At 41.4% G+C, this 6,679-nt stretch overlaps 1 long non-coding RNA gene across 1 annotated transcript in view; it reads right to left on the reverse strand.

Moving 5' to 3' along the window:
• LOC140395372 (uncharacterized) overlaps positions 1 to 6,341 on the reverse strand; it is a 203,994-nt gene extending 197,653 nt beyond the window's left edge. The window contains exon 1 of the long non-coding RNA XR_011936167.1: positions 6,034 to 6,341. This is a non-coding gene — a long non-coding RNA (uncharacterized lncRNA). The remainder of the gene's footprint in view (positions 1 to 6,033) is intronic.
• Between the last annotated feature and the right edge of the window lie 338 nt (positions 6,342 to 6,679).

Consider the following 6,679-nt stretch of genomic DNA (forward strand, 5'->3'; position numbering starts at 1 on the left):
CAGCTTCATTCTGTTGCTGAGCTGCTGGGGACAAGTCTCTCGTACGTCATTGTGCGCTACAGAGACTAAATGCAACTGGGTGACTGCTTTACGGAACACCTTCGCTCAATACACAAGCATGACCCCAACCTCCATATCATTTGTCATTTTAACTCAACATCTTGCTCTCATGTCCACATGTTTGTCCTTGGCCTGTTGCAATGTTCCAGTGAAGCCCAGCACAAACTGAAGGAGCAGCGTCTCATCTTCCGATTAGGCACGTTACAGCCTTTGCGACTCAATGTTGAGTTAAACCACCTCAGACCACAAACTCTCTTTGTCTTGCCCCATTTTTAAAATCCCTGTGTTTATTTAAAGTTTTATTTCATTTTTAGCACTTTTATTGTTTTCTCCCAACACCGCCCCTCCCCCACAGGGCCATATTTCACTTGTTCTTTGGTTTGGATTTCACTGACCTTTGTTCGGCTATTTACACATTCTGCTCTCTTACCTTTATGCCACTATCAGCACCTTATTTAGTATTTAACTCTCTTGTTACCATTCCCTTTGTCTTGTGCCCATAATATCTTTGTCAAATCTTCCCTAGTTCCCATCCATCCCTGACCTTCCCACTCTGCTCTACCTGCTCCACCCTTCTTAAACATATACAATCTGTCATGAAGCATGCTGATGTTATTTGTGAGGGTATCCCAACTTGAAAAATGGGCTTGTGGGGTATATAGTTCTGGTTTTTGGAATGGAGTGAGGAGTCAAGTGAAACCCTATTGATAATAACCAGCCCAGTTGTCTTGGAACCATTATGAAAGACTATTTGTTAAACTAAAGAAAAGGCAAACAGACATGAGCAGGACTACAATACTCTGAGACAATTAAGTATATGAATTACTGAACAAACATCCACAGTTTATGTAGAACGTACCCCATGTCCCAAAATATCCATGATCCGTGAACTCCTTCAGACTTCCCCTTTCCCCAAACAACATCCAGTTAAATAAATTTACATGCCAAATCTAGATTGTAGTTACCACACAATACAGGGCTGATAATCAAATCTGGGAAATGTCTTTTCCTGGTCCAGTGAAGATATTTAAACTGCAGATCCTGGATGAAAACCTGTATCAACTGTAAACTTGGCAATTATGTGCCTACATTTTTGCAAGCACATTGGCTATGTTCTCTTGTACTTTTGAAAGACAGTCTCCAGTTTCTGAGAGAATAGAATGGGAATGAGTAGGTACATTTCTATGCACTGGTGTGTAGATCATGAGCTACGCCGGTGATGGAATAGTCGCACTTAAAGGTGTCGGTCTCAGATATAACATTGCAGTGTGTATACCTTACTTGGTCCACCTACAATTGGGAATTAGACATTTCACCGTTCGATTTGTTCAGCAAGGGTATCAGATCTAGGGTATTGAGGAGTAGAAGTAGTATGATCTAAACTCCACTTCCCACACATATCCTGAAATGGTTTACCATTGAATTGCAGTCTGCTATCCATAATGATCTCCCTCTTGGCACCTCTCGGCATACCAAATAAATTGAAAACAGTACTTAGAATATGCACAATAGTTGTGCTTGGTGTATTGTGCAATCATCGAATAATGGGGATAGTTCTTGGTAATTCTCCACAAGATGTACTAACCAATAAATCATACTTAGAATTAAGCTTTGCGAAGAAATTTGCACCTACAAATCTCAGATTTAACTCTTCTACTGTAGATGTTTAGCAAGGGCAACATTTCAAAACTGCTTTTAATCATGGTGGATTGAGGCATACTCTCACTGATCTGTCCTTTGTGACACGTGATTGAGTTTCACCAATCTATCTGCTCTTGTACTCTTCAAATGATTCAGTTTTTCTCCATTTTGTCAAGTTCGACCTTCAATTTGCCTTGTATGTTGATGCTGCACTTTCTTTGTGGATTAATTGACAGACTTGCAATCTCCTGCAAGTTTAATGTTGTGGCGGCGGGACCTGATGTAGTTCTTAACGCTCTAGAAAGTAAAGTTTGAGTTGAGGGGGAGGATGGAAGGGTTCTGCAACTCATGGACCTTGTTCATCATGCATTTTCATGAATTGGATGACATCGAACATCAGGGGGGAGGTGTTGGGGGTGGGGTTGGAATGTATAAATTATTGATGATTCTTTTTAATTGGTGTTTTATATTCAAAATGTTGGGAGCTGTTTGATGGTGGGTGGAATGGGGGGATTGTTGGCTAAGGCATTGCCATTGTATTTGTTGTTATTGTTAATTATTTGTTGTTGTAAGTATGATGAAAATGTGAAAATGGAGGAGGATAAAAACATATTTTTTTAAAGTTTAATGTCCCAACTTGCATGAAATTGCCAATTCTGTCAACACATTCTGGATATTTTGACGTTAGGTCATGAACTGAAAGAACTGAAGTGATAGGAGCAATATCTGAGGTTGACCTACCTTGTGATGTCTGACTAATTCCATGGATTATTACAAGTTTGAGATCCAGACATATTGGTAGACCTTTAATCACTGGGCTTTTAATTTCCATGGAGGATTGATTGTACTTGCACTCCAGGACTATGAATCCTGCACACTGAATTAGTGAACTGTTACACGCTGAAGGTTCCACAGAAGTAGGGTTCGCCATGTCACTCCAGGTTTGTGGATACATGTCGTTTAGAATTCACACAGCATGTTGGCACTTTCTCCTCTGGTGATCCTTTGCCAATCATGAACTGTTAGCAACTTTCTTAGGGCAGATATTCAAATCTTGGCAAACATTTCTGATGCTGCGATGGCATTTATGTTCTCAACGAGATTGATGTCATGAAATGTGTTCACCACTCTTCATCTCACCATGCACACCAGCATCATTTCCTACTTTGTCAATCACCTCATGTATATGTTTCTGACACAATACCAGATGGTCATTCCTATTGTTTGAATGTACCTATTGAGTATCATCTGTTTGGATCAATGAATGGCTCTTTGCAGCCAGAGCCTTTGCTCTAGTGCACTGCCATTGCAAATTACCCTTTCAGTCACATGCCTTGCAGAATTTGTGCATGGCAGATGCAGTATGATGTGGATAAATATGAAGTTATCCACTTTGGTAGCAAAAACAGAAAGGCAGAATGTTATCTGAATGGCTATAGATTAAGAGAGGGGAATGTGCAATGAGGCAATGTACACCAGTCGCTGAAAGTAAACATGCAGGTGCAGCAAATGGTAAAGAAGGCAAATAGTATGCTAGCCTTCATAGCAAGAGGATTTGAGTACAAGAGCAGGAATGTGTTGCTGCAATTATACAGGGCCTTGGTGATACCATACCTGGGGTCTTGAGTGCAGTTTTGATCTCCTTATCTGCGGAAGGATGTTCTTGCCATAGAGGGAGTGCAGCAAAAGTTTACCGGACAGATTCTTGGGGTGGCAGGACTGATGTATGAAGTGAGATTGGGTCAGTTAGGATTATTTTCACTTGAGTTCATGAGGCAAATCTCATAGAAATCTATAAAATGCTAACAGGACTAGACAGGGTCGATGCAGGAAGGATGTTCCCAATGGTGGAGGAGTCCAGAACCAGGGGTCACAGTCTGAAGATATAGGGTACACCATTTAGGACTGAGATGAGGAGAAATTTCTTCACCCAGAGCATTTGGAATTTGTTACCACAGGAAGTAGTTGAGGCCAAAACATGTATGTTTTCAAGAATTTAGATATAACTCTTGGGGAAAAAAGGATCAAAGGATGTGAGGGAAAGACAAGAATATGTTTATAGTTGGATGATCAGCCATAATCATAATGAATGATGGAACAGGCTCAATGGGCCAAATAGCCTATTCCTGCTCCTATTTTCTCTGTTCTTATTTTTCTAAGCCATTCGTTATAATCACAACGTTCCCTGGGCCGATTTGTATGATGGTTTGTTTCAGTTTGACTCACCCTTGTGATCGATACGTCCCACACCCTGATCACTCACCTTTTTTCAACTGAGCGAACCTGGTGCTGGTGTACCCAATGTGCTGTCCCACTCACAGAACTGACAGGCTGCAATCTCACCATGAGGTTTTTGTCTGTTTACCAGCTCTTTACTTTAACCCTAGCTGTGTATGTGGCTTGACACTGTGTCCCCAAAGCTTTTGTTCACAGTCAGCTGCTGCATTCTCAATACTTAAATCTGTGACTTCACTGCGGTCTGACCAAAACTTTGAGGGTCATCTTATACCATGGAGCATTGTCCAAGGCTAGTCATCATGTCGTACCTGTAATTAATCTTGCTGCCACTTGTCTCACCAGCACTGATCACCATGTTTTGCTATTACAATGTTAAAATACATTAGGCCTATTCACTATACAAGACGCAAGGTATCGATCACACATAAGGGATTGGGTTAAACATGTTGTGGGTTGGCCTATTAAGTCTAGGCACGTGAAAACAGTTATACGTAGATATAAATCTTGAAGGCATCAGTGCTGAGCTCTGCTCCAAGCAAAAGTGAAACTAAGACTGGATCACATGACACATTAGTGATGTCATGCTGAAAGCCCTTAAAGGCATATTAGAACAAAAGGAGCCAAGACTGTTATATTTTAAATAATGACTTATCTAAAATATATGTATTACTCTTGAATCCACCAGGATGATAAAATGACCAATAGACTTCTTGTTGAAAGATGAACAATTTAATGAGTAATAAAATAATAAACTGTGAGTCCTTTTACTCAATACTAAACTAACAATAAAGAATTAAAGTACAATACAGATAACTATATAACTAGACATTATTATAATAAACTAGTTCTAACTTCTCTCACTCGAGCTATTCTATGCCTTGCTTGTTCACTGTTCTGAATCACATCATCATGTCATCATCATCTGACATAGAAAAAGCAGGAAACCAGTTCTTATAGTACCTGACTGTGAGCCATCTAGTGTTGAAATGACTGTACTACATTTGCATACATTGATCATGTATATTGATATCTGAATATCACTACAAAGACCTGAAACGTTAGCTCTGTTTCTCTCTCCCCAAATGCTGCCAGACATGTTGAGTATTTCCAGCATTGTCTGTTTTATTTCAGCGTTAAATTAATGTCCTCCTCCCTTCTCTATGTTCAAGATGGTGATGCACAAATCAAATCAAGGTGAAAATATAATCAGCACTAGATCAACAACAACACATCTTTGGAAAATTCATTCTTGGGATATGGGTGGGGGGGGGGGGGGGGATGGGGGGTGAGTTGCAGCAGTGACATACATTCATAGATGCCCATGAAAGGGTGATGGTGAGTCGTAAGATGAAACACTGCAGTCCATGTAATGACAGGATTCTTTCAAGATTTTAACCCAGTGACCATGAAGATGCAACAATGTGTTTCCAGGTCAGGATGGTGTGTGACTTGGAGGGGAACCTGAAATTCATTAACTGCACCCATTCACCAGCTCCCCTTGGCTTCTAGTTGGTAGAGATCCACGATTTTGGAAGTTGTTGCTTTTTTAAATGATCTTGATTGTCACAAGTAGGCTTACATTAACACTGCAATGAAGTTATTGTGAAAATCCCCTTGTCGCCACATTCCGGCACCTGTTCGGGCACACGGAGGGAGAAGTCAGAATGTCCAAATCACCTAACAACATGTCTTTTGGGACTTGCGGGAGGAAACCGGAGCACCCGGAGGAAACCCACGCAGACACAGAGGAAACATTCAGGCTCCGCACAGACAGTGACCCAAGCCGGGAAGCGAACCTGGGACCCTGGCGCTGTGAAGCAACAGTGCTAACCACTATGCTGCTGTGCCGCCCAGTGTTGAAGAAGTCTTGGTGAGTTGCTGCAGTGCTCCATGTGGATCGTACACACAGCAGGCCCGGTGTGCTGATCGCACAGTGAGTAGATAATTAAGCGAAAAGAAAAATACTGCGGATGTTGGAAATGTGAAATAAAGGGCTGGATTCTCGAAAAATGGGGCTATGTCCCCACGCTGGCGTAAAAACGCAGGCGTTTCACTCCATACTTTCCTGAAAAAAATATAGAGCAATTCACTTACCTGCATGGGGCTGGCAGGGACCCGGAGTGATTCTCGCAGCTTTAGCTTTTTTATATGTTCATGTTCCTCAAGGTTCTTCCATTTATTCATACCTAGATTTAATCCTCCAAAATGCATTTGTCCGGATTAAACTCCATCTGCCATTTCTGTGCCCAAATCTCCAATCTAATAACGTTTTGAGTTTGTGCGACTCTCGGATTGGAAACACTAACTCTGCCTCTCTCTCCACAGATGCTGCCAGACCGGCTGAGTTTTTCCAGAACCATCTGTAGATATTTTAGCTGTTGGATGGGATACGCTGCTTTGTGCAGGATTGTGTCAAGGTTCTGGTATTTGTTACTGTTGCATGTTCAGGGAGTGGAGAGTACTGCACCACATTCCTGACTTGTAAATAGGCTTTGGGATGTCATTATCAGAGGAATTTGGGCCGTGAGCCATGGAATGAGAAAAATGCCCTTAAGCAGATCAAACCCAACCAAAGTACAATCTCAGACTGGAGATAATGAAGCAACCCATGCCTATATGCAGCAAGAAGTGGACAATATCCAAATTTGGGCTGCGTGACAAAGAACATTTGTAACACATAATAAGTGCAAGGCTTGACCATCTCCAGCAAGAGAGAGTCTAACCACCTTCCTTTGACATT

The sequence above is a fragment of the Scyliorhinus torazame genome, chromosome 18 (genome assembly GCF_047496885.1).
Source record: "Scyliorhinus torazame isolate Kashiwa2021f chromosome 18, sScyTor2.1, whole genome shotgun sequence".
In the NCBI taxonomy this organism is placed as follows: domain Eukaryota; kingdom Metazoa; phylum Chordata; class Chondrichthyes; order Carcharhiniformes; family Scyliorhinidae; genus Scyliorhinus; species Scyliorhinus torazame.